Source organism: Panthera uncia, assembly GCF_023721935.1.
Source record: "Panthera uncia isolate 11264 chromosome C1 unlocalized genomic scaffold, Puncia_PCG_1.0 HiC_scaffold_3, whole genome shotgun sequence".
Taxonomy (NCBI): domain Eukaryota; kingdom Metazoa; phylum Chordata; class Mammalia; order Carnivora; family Felidae; genus Panthera; species Panthera uncia.
Window position 1 is genome coordinate 13,816,169 of NW_026057584.1, and position 13,836 is coordinate 13,830,004.

Sequence of the window (13,836 nt, forward strand, 5' to 3'; positions counted from 1 at the left end):
TCACGATCTCGCGGTCCATGAGTTCGAGCCCCGCGTCAGGCTCTGGACTGATGGCTCGGAGCCTGGAGCCTGTTTCCGATTCTGTGTCTCCCTCTCTCTCTGCCCCTCCCCCATTCATGCTCTGTCTCTCTCTGTCCCAAAAATAAATAAAAAACGTTGAAAAAAAAAAATTAAAAAAAAAAAAAAAAAAAAAGAAAAAGTAATTTGCTGAATGGCCCATGGTCACATGTAACAGTTAAATGGGTGTCCGAGAAGTGAGCCAATTACACCCTTCCTACTACATGATCTCGTCTATTATGTGGGTGATTTTATATGGTCCACAGTAACTGTGGCCTCTTTCATCACTGCCCTTGCCTTTGGTGATGGTTCATAGATTGTATGGAAACTAGCCATCACATCATCATACACAAGATACTTCTGCTCTTAAAAGTGAAACTCCCTCCGGCATCAATGCTGCCCGTAACCAACCCATTTAAGTGTTCCTCCCCCAAATTTACTTCTTTCCCCCTTCAAATGTTTTCCATTTCTAGAGCTGCTAGGAAGCTAGTCTCAGCGGCAGGCATCGAACATTATAGGAGCCCCTCAAGAGGCCATTCCAAGAAAAGCCAGCTCTCAGAAAACTGGAGCTCCAAAATCGGAAAGTGCCTCACGGTCTTCCCAGCCTTCTCTCCCCAGTTCTTGAGATTTCACGTAAAGCAACAGTTCTCCATCCTGGCTGCAAAATAAAATAAACCAGGAAGCATTGAAAATCCCACTGCTGAGGCTGCCCCCTGAACCAATTAAGCCAACATCCCTGGGGACAAAGCTGGGCGTCTGTATTCTTTTCGGCTCTCCCAGCAATTCTTTTTTTTTTTTTTTTTTTTTTTAATATATGAAATTTATTGTCAAATTGGTTTCCATACAACACCCAGTGCTCATCCCAAAAGGTGCCCTCCTCAATACCCATCACCCACCCTACCCTCCCTCCCACCCCCCCCCCCCATCAACCCTCAGTTTGTTCTCACTTTTTAAGAGTCTCTTATGCTTTGGCTCTCTCCCACTCTAACCTCTTTTTTTTTTTTTTTCCCTTCCCCTCCCCATGGGTTTCTGTTAAGTTTCTCAGGATCCACATAAGAGTGAAACCATATGGTATCTGTCTTTCTCTGTATGGCTTATTTCACTTAGCATCACACTCTCCAGTTCCATCCACGTTGCTACAAAAGGCCATATTTCATTCTTTCTCATTGCCACGTAGTATTCCATTGTGTATATAAACCACAATTTCTTTATCCATTCATCAGTTGATGGACATTTAGGCTCTTTCCAGAATTTGGCTATTGTTGAGAGTGCTGCTATAAACATTGGGGTACAAGTGCCCCTATGCATCAGTACTCCTGTATCCCTTGGATAAATTCCTAGCAGTGCTATTGCTGGGTCATAGGGTAGATCTATTTTTAATTTTCTGAGGAACCTCCACACTGCTTTCCAGAGCGGCTGCACCAATTTGCATTCCCACCAACAGTGCAAGAGGGTTCCCGTTTCTCCACATCCTCTCCAGCATCTATAGTCTCCTGATTTCTTCATTTTGGCCACTCTGACTTGCGTGAGGTGATATCTGAGTGTGGTTTTGATTTGTATTTCCCTGATGAGGAGCGACGTTGAACATCTTTTCATGTGCCTGTTGGTCACCCAGATGTCTTCTTTAGAGAAGTGTCTATTCATGTTTTCTGCCCATTTCTTCACTGGGTTATTTGTTTTTCGGGTGTGGAGTTTGGTGAGCTCTTTATAGATTTTGGATACTAGCCCTTTGTCCGATATGTCATTTGCAAATATCTTTTCCCATTCCGTTGGTTGCCTTTTAGTTTTGTTGGTTGTTTCCTTTGCTGTGCAGAAGCTTTTTATCTTCATAAAGTCCCAGTAATTCACTTTTGCTTTTAATTCCCTTGCCTTTGGGGATGTGTCGAGTAAGAGATTGCTACGGCTGAGGTCAGAGAGGTCTTTTCCTGCTTTCTCCTCTAAGGTTTTGATGGTTTCCTGTCTCACATTCAGGTCCTTTATCTATTTTGAGTTTATTTTTGTGAATGGTGTGAGAAAGTGGTCTAGTTTCAACCTTCTGCATGTTGCTGTCCAGTTCTCCCAGCACCATTTGTTAAAGAGACTGTATTTTTTCCATTGGATGTTCCTTCCTGCTTTGTCAAAGATGAGTTGGCCATATGTTTGTGGGTCTAGTTCTGAGGTTTCTATTCTATTCCATTGGTCTATGTGTCTGTTTTTGTGCCAATACCATGCTATCTTGATGATTACAGCTTTGTAGTAGAAGCTAAAGTCTGGGATTGTGATGCCTCCTGCTTTGGTCTTCTTCTTCAAAATTACTTTGGCTATTCGGGGCCTTTTGTGGTTCCATATGAATTTTAGGATTGCTTGTTCTAGTTTCGAGAAGAATACTGGTGCAATTTTGATTGGGATTGCATTGAATGTGTAGATAGCTTTGGGTAGTATTGACATTTTGACAATATTTATCCTTCCAATCCATGAGCAGGGAATGTCTTTCCATTTCTTTATATCTTCTTCAATTACCTTCATAAGCTTTCTATAGTTTTCAGCATACAGATCTTTTACATCTTTGGTTAGATTTATTCCTAGGTATTTTATGCTTCTTGGTGCAATTGTGAATGGGATCAGTTTCTTTATTTGTCTTTCTGTCGCTTCATTGTTAGTATATAAGAATGCAACTGATTTCTGTACATTGATTTTGTATCCTGCAACTTTGCTGAATTCATGTATCAGTTCTAGCAGACTTTTGGTGGAGTCTATCGGATTTTCCATGTACAATATCATGTCATCTGCAAAAAGCGAAAGCTTGACTTCATCTTTGCCAATTTTGATGCCTTTGATTTCCTTTTGTTGTCTGATTGCTGATGGTAGAACTTCCAGCACTATGTTAAACAACAGCGGTGAGAGTGGGCATCCCTGTCATGTTCCTGATCTCAGGGAAAAAGCTCTCAGTTTTTCCCCGTTGAGGATGATGTTAGCTGTGGGCTTTTCATAAATGGCTTTGATGATCTTTAAGTATGTTCCTTCTATCCCGACTTTCTCAAGGGTTTTTATTAAGAAAGGGTGCTGGATTCTGTCAAAGGCCTTTTCTGCATCGATTGACAGGATCATATGGTTCTTCTCTTTTTTTTTTGTTAATGTGATGTATCACGTTGATTGATTTGCGAATGTTGAACCAGCCCTGCATCCCAGGAATGAATCCCACTTGATCATGGTGAATAATTCTTTTTATATGCCGTTGAATTCGATTTGCTAGTATCTTATTGAGAATTTTTGCATCCATATTCATCAGGGATATTGGCCTGTAGTTCTCTTTTTTTACTGGGTCTCTGTCTGGTTTAGGAATCAAAGTAATACTGGCTTCATAGAATGAGTCTGGAAGTTTTCCTTCCCTTTCTATTTCTTGGAATAGCTTGAGAAGGATAGGTATTGTCTCTGCTTTAAACGTCTGGTAGAACTCCCCTGGGAAGCCATCTGGTCCTGGACTCTTATTTGTTGGGAGATTTTTGATAACCGATTCAATTTCTTCGCTGGTTATGGGTCTGTTCAAGCTTTCTATTTCCTCCTGATTGAGTTTTGGAAGAGTGTGGGTGTTTAGGAATTTGTCCATTTCTTCCAGGTTGTCCAATTTGTTGGCATATAATTTTTCATAGTATTCCCTGATAATTGTTTGTATCTCTGAGGGATTGGTTGTAATCATTCCATTTTCATTCATGATTTTATCTATTTGGGTCATCTCCCTTTTCTTTTTGAGAAGCCTGGCTAGAGGTTTGTCAATTTTGTTTATTTTTCCAAAAAACCAACTCTTGGTTTCGTTGATCTGCTCTACAGTTTTTTTAGATTCTATATTGTTTATTTCTGCTCTGATCTTTATTATTTCTCTTCTTCTGCTGGGTTTAGGCTGCCTTTGCTGTTCTGCTTCTATTTCCTTTAGGTGTGCTGTTAGATTTTGTATTTGGGATTTTTCTTGTTTCTTGAGATAGGCCTGGATTGCAATGTATTTTCCTCTCAGGACTGCCTTCGCTGCGTCCCAAAGCGTTTGGATTGTTGTATTTTCATTTTCGTTTGTTTCCATATATTTTTTAATTTCTTCTCTAATTGCCTGGTTGACCCACTCATTCGTTAGTAGGGTGTTCTTTAACCTCCAGGCTTTTGGAGGTTTTCCAGACTTTTTCCTGTGGTTGATTTCATGCTTCATAGCATTGTGGTCTGAAAGTATGCATGGTATAATTTCAATTCTTGTAAACTTATGAAGGGCTGTTTTGTGACCCAGTATATGATCTATCTTGGAGAATGTTCCATGTGCACTCGAGAAGAAAGTATATTCTGTTGCTTTGGGATGCAGAGTTCTAAATATATCTGTCAAGTCCATCTGATCCAATGTATCATTTAGGGCCCTTGTTTCTTTATTGGCCGTGTGTCTAGATGATCTATCCATTTCTGTAAGTGGGGTGTTAAAGTCCCCTGCAATTACCACATTCTTATCAATAAGGTTGCTTATGTTTATGAGTAATTGTTTTATATATCTGGGGGCTCTGGTATTTGGCGCATAGACATTTATAATTGTTAGCTCTTCCTGATGGATAGACCCTGTAATTATTATATAATGCCCTTCTTCATCTCTTGTTACAGCCTTTAATTTAAAGTCTAGTTTGTCTGATATAAGTATGGCTACTCCAGCTTTCTTTTGGCTTCCAGTAGCATGATAAATAGTTCTCCATCCCCTCACTCTCAATCTAAAGGTGTCCTCAGATCTAAAATGAGTCTCTTGTAGACAGCAAATAGATGGGTCTTGTTTTTTTATCCATTCTGATACCCTATGTCTTTTGGTTGGCGCATTTAATCCATTTACATTCAGTGTTATTATACAAAGATACGGGTTTAGAGTCATTGTGATGTCTGTATGTTTTATGCTTGTAGTGATGTCTCTGGTACTTTGTCTCACAGGATCCCCTTTAGGATCTCTTGTAGGGCTGGTTTCGTGGTGACAAATTCCTTCAGTTTTTGTTTGTTTGGGAAGACCTTTATCTCTCCTTCTATTCTAAATGACAGACTTGCTGGATAAAGGATTCTCGGCTGCATATTTTTTCTGTTTAGCACACTGAAGATATCGTGCCAAGCCTTTCTGGTCTGCCAAATTTCAAAGGAGAGATCAGTCACGAGTCTTATAGGTCTCCCTTTATATGTGAGGGCACATTTATCCCTTGCTGCTTTCAGAATTTTCTCTTTATCCTTGTATTTTGCCAGTTTCCCTATGATATGTCGGGCAGAAGATCGATTCAAGTTATGTCTGAAGGGAGTTCTCTGTGCCTCTTGGATTTCAATGCCTTTTTCCTTCCCCAGTTCAGGGAAGTTCTCAGCTATAATTTCTTCAAGTACCCCTTCAGCACCTTTCCCTCTCTCTTCCTCCTCTGGGATACCAATTATGCGTATATTATTTCTTTTTAGTGTATCACTTAGTTCTCTAATTTTTCCCTCATACTCCTGGATTTTTTTATCTCTCTTTCTCTCAGCTTCCTCTTTCTCCATAACTTTATCTTCTAGTTCACCTATTCTCTCCTCTGCCTCTTCAATCCGAGCCGTCGTCGTTTCCATTTTGTTTTGCATTTCGTTTAAAGCGTTTTTCAGCTCCTCGTGACTGTTCCTTAGTCCCTTGATCTCTGTAGCAAGAGATTCTCTGCTGTCCTCTATACTGTTTTCAAGCCCAGCGATTAATTTTATGACTATTATTCTAAATTCACTTTCTGTTATATTATTTCAATCCTTTTTGATCAGTTCATTAGCTGTTGTTATTTCCTAGAGATTCTTCTGGGGGGAATTCTTCCGTTTGGTCATTTTGGATAGTCCCTGGAGTGGTGAGGACCTGGGGGCACTTCCCCTGTGCTGTCGTGTATAACTGGAGTTGGTGGGCGGGGCCACAGTCCAACCTGATGTCTGCCCCCAGCCCACCGCTGGGGCCACAGTCAGACTGGTGTGTGCCTTCTCTTCCCCTCTCCTAGGGGCGGGATTCACTGTGGGGTGGCGTGTCCCGTCTGGGCTACTTGCACACTGCCAGGCTTGTGGTGCTGGGGATCTGGCGTATTAGCTGGGGTGGGTAGGCAAGGTGCACGGGGGCTGGAGGGGCAGGCTTAGCTCGCTTCTCCTTAGGTGATCCACTCCAGGAGGGGCCCTGTGGCAGCGGGAGGGAGTCAGATCCGCTGCCGGAGGTTTGGCTCCGCAGAAGCACAGAGTTGGGTGTTTGCGCGGAGCGAGCAAGTTCCCTGGCAGGAACTGGTTCCCTTTGGGATTTTGGCTGGGGGATGGGCGGGGGAGATGGCGCTGGCGCCTTTGTTCCCCGCCAAGCTGAGCTCTGCCGTCCGGGGGCTCAGCAGCTCTCCCTCCCTTTGTCCTCCGGCCTTCCCGCTTTCCGAGCAGAGCTGTTAACTTCTGACCTCCCAGACGCTAAGTCGCGCTTGCTGTCGGAACACAGTCCGTCCGGCCCCTCCGCTTTTGCCAGCCAGACTCGGGGGCTCCGCTTGGCCGGCGAGCCGCCCCTCCGCCCCGGCTCCCTCCCGCCAGTCCGTGGAGCGCGCACCGCCTCGCCGCCCTTCCTACCCTCTTCCGTGGGCCTCTCGTCTGCGCTTGGCTCCGGAGACTCCGTTCTGCTAATCCTCTGGCGGTTTTCTGGGTTCTTTAGGCAGGTGTAGGTGGAATCTAAGTGATCAGCAGGACGCGCGGTGAGCCCAGCGTCCTCCCACGCCGCCATCTTCCTTTTCAGAGTTTTGAATCTACTCTCCCCCAGCAATTCTAGCGCACCAGCAAGGTTGAGAATCACAGGCGTAAAGGCGAGGGATTGCTAGGACCAACCCTGCCCGTCAGAGACCTTGACGAAGGAAGTGCTCCAGCCTGGAAATCAGACAGCCCTGAGCTCTAGCTCCTGCACACCCCTATGATCTCAGGCAACGTCCCCGGGCCTCTTTAAGCTTCAGTTCCCTCATCTGGAAAAACAGAGATATACTGACCTTCTCTGGCAGGTGAAGATTCCATGAGCTAAATTATGCACGGCACGTACTACAGTACCTAGCATCCAAGAAGCACGCAGTCATAGTAGTGGTAATAGGCGGTATGTATCAGGCATGGCCTTTTGCCTGCGTGGAAAAGTTAGGCAGAGGTTCATTGCCACTCCCTGCCCTGCACAGGGAGCTAGGGGCAGGCCACACCTGGAAACCACGTCTCCCAAGTCATGGGCCAGTACCTTTTCCACCGCACCTCACTTTTGTCCTTGATGAACTCTGCCCTTCTGTCTCTGTTCCGTGGCCGCAGAGGATGTATGCAGTAGGACTGAACAGGATCCCAGCGTTCTCCCCCAGAAGAAACGCCATGGCTTTTGAAATCTACTTGTTGCATGCATCCTTAAAGAGTTCCTTTCTTGTGTGAACCCTGGGGCAACTTCAAAAGGTTTCAATTAACTCTGAGCTATTTCACATCAGTTGCGTTCCTTCCACAAGGGACCCACCCCTGCAGCGCCCCGCCCCCTTCCCCCCCCCCCAACGCCCCTGCGCAGGGATGGTTTACAGAGCTGCCGAGCTGAGCTGCAGAGGAGCCTTGATGAGGTTACCACCACCCTGGTGAAGATTTTCACCCAAGTTTCTACAAAGACGCCCATGTATGTGTCAGAGAACCGCGCCATCTCGCTGCTCAGCGGGACCTCGGAACAAAACGGGGTGTAATTAACTGAATAAGCTCCTAAATGGAATAAGGTCAATGAAATCTATTTATGGAGCAACAATCACAGTGAGAAAGTCTTCGTTAGAGGTAAATAAGTACCTTTTGGTCGTTTTAAAAAGAAGCTTGCCTTCAGCGCTTTCAAAAGAAGATTCCAAGCTTTTAAGGTAATGGGCACTTCCACAGCCACTCACTGATAAGCACTTCGACTGAATTAAATTTTGTTTGGTATCCTAGGACACCCTGCACGACGCTTTATTCACTGTGTCTCCAAATATTCAATAACTCACGTCTCAACAAATGCTTCACCGGGGACAGAGTGCCCTGAATGCCAACTCTCATCCTTATCAAACATGACAAGAGCATTCAGAGACTCGAAGGTCACTTACCTACTCGACATCATATCTCAGGATCCACACAATTCCTTGCGATGCTTCCTTTAGCTCCGCTGACTTGAAGGTCAATACAAAGAACGGCGGACATACAGGTCGAAAGCTATTCTGCTGGTGTGAGTGAAAGGGCGGGCCTACGCCGGCCGACTCCATCTTGTTCTGTGTCCTCCCCCTTGAGTGACTATGTCCCCGACATGACCCCTTTTCCGGGAAAATCACAGACACCTCAGACCGCGCCTCCTCCCCTTGAGTAACCTCCCGCTCACCCATTCAAACTTCCCGATCAAAACACGCCCGGCGACCTGCGTAACAGGACTCCGACCCTTCCCCAGCCAATCGGCCGAGGCCACGACCCTTCCCCAGCCAATCGGCCGAGGCCACAGCCATTACCTCACCAACTGCCCCTAGACCCCTATAAAACCTTTGTGCTTTTGAAACTCGCTCTCTCCCTGGTATCTCACCGCTGCGTCGGTGCAGGTAGGGGATTGAGCTCGAGCTAGCTCGAATAAAGGTTCTTTTGCTTTTGCATCGGACTCAGCTCCCTGGTGGTCTTTGGGGATCACGAATTCTGGGCATAACAGTGAGAAGGTGTTCATTATCACTAAAAAATAAACACAAAGATCATTCTCCCTTCTTCACTGAAGAGTGAGGTGTGAGAGGGGCGCTTGGAACCAAAACAGCAATCTTGTCACCATGAAGAGATTAGCCTGAAGTCAAACGCTGAAACCACACTGAGGATGTCAAAGAGAAATTTTATAAAGAATTTAAGACCTTGATGGGGCGCCTGGGTGGCTCAGTCTGTTGAGCGTCTGACTTCTGCTCTCAGGTCGTGATCTTGTGATTCGTGGGTTCGAGCCCCTTGTCAGGCTGTGTCTGTGCTGACAGCTCAGGGCTGGAGCCTGCTTCAGATTATGTTGTCTCCTTCTCTCTCTGGCCCTCCCCCACTCGCACGCGCGCTCTCGCGCTCTCTCTCTCTCTTAAAAATAAATATTTTTTAAAAATTTTTAATAAAAAAAAAGAATTTAGGACCTTGACGATGTCATTATCCTGCTAAATTTAGCGACCCCTGAAACCACCCTACTTCCTACCATCACCCTGGGAAATCCTTATTCGTTTCCCATTGTTGCCATAACAAATTGAGTGGCTTAAAATGGCACAAATGTTACAGTTTGGGAGGTCGGATGTCCTAAAAGGGCTGTGTCGCCTCTGGAGGCTCAAGGGGAGAGTCCCTGCCCTTGACTTTTCCAGTTTCTGCTGCATTCCTTGGCACGTGACCTCTAGCTCTCTTTGTGGCCAGCAGAGTAGCATCTTCAAATCTACGTCTTCCTCCATCTCTCCTACTTCCTTCCTCCCTCGCTCCTTCCCTCCCTCCTGTGCTTCTCTCATCACCTTGCCTTCTCTGACTCTGACTCTCCTGCCTCCCTCCTGCCCTTATAAGACTACTGTGATTACTTTGCCCTCCCACCCAAATACTCCAGGATAATTTTCCCATCTCATATCTTTAACTTCATCACACTGGTGAAGTCCCTTTGCCATCTACTATAACATATCCACAGGTTCCAGGATTAGGCCATGGACATCTAGAGAACGAAGGGCTTTATTCAGCTAACAGACCCCAAGGAAAGGCAGATTTCTTCTGACTATATCATCACAGACAATAAGAGGGTTGGCATTGCCCTGGGGTAAAACTATAAATGTATATTCTTATCCCTCCCGTGTGAATGAAAATTGTTTCTCATCTTCTTTTCCATTTGGTTCCAAAAGAATGTGTTTGCCAAATCAATGGCCATATACCATATATCCCAGGTTGTATTAATCTGTTCTAGCAAAGATATCTTATCTTGCTTGCTCAACTTTCGTTGGGGCATATACTGGTGAATTAAATGGAGATATGGTAAGGAACACCAATCCGGCATCCTTTATATCCTGAAGGGTGGCATTAATCCCTCTAGGACCCTTTGATACAATACTGTTTTTGTGTACTCTCTTGTCCAGGGATAGAGATGTAGTTTCAGAGGCTTCTGCTTGAATTTCCTCGCTCTAGAAAGATCTTACTCCACAAGCCAAGGACCCAATGTGAGGGTACAGTTAAGGAAAGAAGAAAATAATATGTGAGCCTTCTCTCTGAAAAGAGGAAAACAAAATACAGAACCTTTGTGAGAAACGACTGTTGACATGATGTATAGAAATGTCTCAAGGGGAAAGAATCAATCTCAGTAGAGCTATTCTTTTTAATCCCAGAAGAGACAGTTCATATCTAAAAAAGTAGAACATAAATAATTTTCAGAAGAAAAGAATGTTCAGGGAAGTTTATCATAACAAAGAAAACAGTAGCTATTTTGTTAAATGCACGTATAAGAAGAAAAAGGGGAAAAAGTACAAGTCTGAGGTATAGGAAGATGAAAAATTACCTTTTTCCTTGACTTTTACTTATCATGTTTTTTTATATGTTCTGTTATTCTCCAGATGAAATAAAGCACTTGGGAGTTTTTATTGTCTAAGGTGTATGTTGACTCTCTCCTGTTGATGAATAATAGCATCCATTATCTATCTACTGTGTATACAACGAGTTATCTCAGAAAGGAAACAGAATGAGGGAAGAGATTCACTCAGTATTTTCAACCCTATCTGCCCCCAGAATCATGGGGACAACTTTTAGGAAATACAGTACGGAGGCGCAGAGGGGATCCTGAAAACAAGGAAGTACCCAAAATACCCAAGTGATAACCTGAGTCCATATGTTTTCCTCCCTGACCCCCTCTTTTCACAGCAGCCCTGGGCCCTCTGCAGATCAAGGTCAGTTACCCTGCTATCATGTGGACTCTTCTCGGCTGCCGACCACTGAACAAAAGGGGTTCCAAGTGCCAGGCAGCAGCAATGGCCTTTAATTCAACGGAACACTTGCCACATTGCCTGGAAAGAGAGCACCTCACTTCGAGGATCAGGGACTCTAACCCTACAGAGCCCAGAGGGGCAGGGATATCAAGCGCCCTAGTCATGCATCAACCTAGCTGCCACAGTAACGCCTCCTGTGCCTCGGGGAAGTGGCTCTCGGAAGACCCAAGTTCAGGGAGCCATTCCCCTACAGGTCACAAGTCTCTCTTGCTGGGACAGAAGAGGGAGCTTGGTGGGATGAACTGCAGCCCCAGTCGCCTGCCCCCTCTTCCACTCTCCATTCTAAATCCCTTGCTCTCAGGTATCACCTTTTGGTGGCTTACCTGGCAGTGTGACCCAGCCCCTCAATCTAGAAGGTTCTCTGGCTCTGATAACATACCCTGCTCAGCCCAGAAGAACCGTACTCGATATCCCCAGGCATAGGCGAGGAAGCAAGAAACAGCCCACACCCTACTGTCCCTCCATCACTGTTCCTGCAAGCCGACCCCTCTGATCTCCTTCAGCCACACTGTCCCACTGTTGGGCTTTTTTTTTTTACTTCCCTGGTGACAGGAATCATTTTACATCATTATTATTACTTCTACTCCAACTAGTATAGTGTCTTATGTATAGCAGATATTTAGTAAATAGTTTTTTTAAGTTTATTTACCTATTTGGAGAGAGAGAGAGAGAGCAGGGGAGGGGCAGAGAGAGATGGAGAGAGACAATCCCAAGCAGACTCCACAGTGTCAGTGCAGGGCCCTTCAACGGGCTTGATCTCACAAACCATGAGATCATGACCTGAGCCAAAAATCAAGAGTCTGATGCTTAACCAACTGAGCCACCCAGGTGCTCCCAGTAAATAGTTTTTGAATGACAGGTTCCCAGTATATAATCTAAGGATATTTTACAATCTATGAGCTCTTCAAGTGATTTATTGACTCATGATATTTATAATGAAACAGCGTGCATATTTTTGTTTCTAGCATAAACAAAAACCATTTGGCTATTTGTAAATTACACATCACCTTTTTGAGAACATTCAAATCTGAATGAGAACTGTGTGGAGGTTCTTCAAGAAACTAGAAATAGAACTATAAGCCAGCAATCACACTATTAGGTATTTACCCAAAGGATACAAAAATACAGATTTGAAGGGGCACATGCACCCCAATGTTTATACCAACTCTATCAACAAGAGCCAAACCATGGAGAGAGCCCAAATGTCCATCAACACTTGAATGGATAAAAAAGATGTGGTATAGTCTACGGCCATACCACCCTGAACGCGCCCGATCTCGTCTGATCTCGGAAGCTAAGCAGGGTCGGGCCTGGTTAGTACTTGGATGGGAAAAAAGATGTGGTATATATATACAATGGAATATTACTCAGCCATCAAAAAGAATGAAATCTTGCCATTTGCAATGAGATGGATGGAGATAGAAGGTTTATGCTAAGTGAAATAAGTCAATCAGGGAACGACAAATACCATATGATTTCATTCATATGTGGAATTTAAGAAACAAAATAGATGAATATATGGGGGGGCAAATAGAGAAGAGAGGAAAACAAACCACAAGATACTCTTAATGATAGAGAACAAACTATGGGTTGACAGAGGGAGGTGGCTGGGGGTTGGGATAGATGGTTGATGGGTATTAAGGAGGGCACGTGACGTGATGAGCACTGGGTGTTATGTGTAAGTGGTGAATCACTGAATTCTCCTAACATTTCAATTTTTAGAAAGGAAGGAAAAAATAAAAAATAAAAATAAAGTCTAAAGAAAAGAAAAAGCAACAAAACAAACAGACAAAAACTTGAATGAGTTGTAGGATGTGATGATACTCAACAGTGTGTGAACACATGTGGGAGTGAATTTGACTATAAGAGAATATGAGAGAAATAATTGAAAATCAGGGTATAGACTTCAAGGTCACTGGCCCCACTGCTGAGGTCAGATACTCTGGAAGAGCTCACCAGCCTTCTTACTCATGCCCACCACAAGGCACTGCACTGTGTATTTCCATGCCCTCCTCCAAAACCATCAGAGATACGAGCTGTTTGGTCATTTGTCTATCCCTACTGTCTTCCGTTATTTGCTCAGTACGTGTGGAATGAATGAGTGGATTAATGGTTGAAATAGTGGCAGGAATGCACAAAAATCACTTGATGTGTGAAATGAGCCCCACATTCAGAACTACAGGGGAGGATGATAGTGAATAGATCTAGCTTTTCATATAATGTCAGATGTGAGGAACGTCCTTTCTCTGAGGCTCCATTTCCTCATCTGTTAAATAATACTGAAGGGGAAAAAAGCTGTTTTGAGCAAGAAAAAGATATATAAAGAACCTAGGGCACCACCCAGATCAAAGATGATTTCCCACATATGGTATTTGCTATTTATTCTGTGGGTAATTTAGATGTTTTTAAGCCCAAGACTATTGTTAGAAACATATGCACGGTTTATTTGGGCCACACACATGCAAAAAGGAAATCTAGATCTCTTCTCTACACAATATTTATATATATTCAGGGTTTCTGGTGCAAAGGGTTATTGTTCTCAAAGTTCTTCCAAGGCTAGTAGTGTGCCCGATCTCCTTGTAAATGCCATAAATGCTCTGCACTGACCATGGGGCCTACTTAGGAATCTCTCTCTCTCTCTCTCTCTCTCTCTCTCTCTCTCTCTCCCCTCTGCCCTTCCCTCCCACTCACACACTCTCTCGCTCTCTTAAAAAAATTAAAAATTAAAAAAAAAGTTCCTACCATTATCATGGGTTCAGGGAACCCCATACCAATACTGGGAAAATTCCCAGACTCTTCAACCCAGTAACTA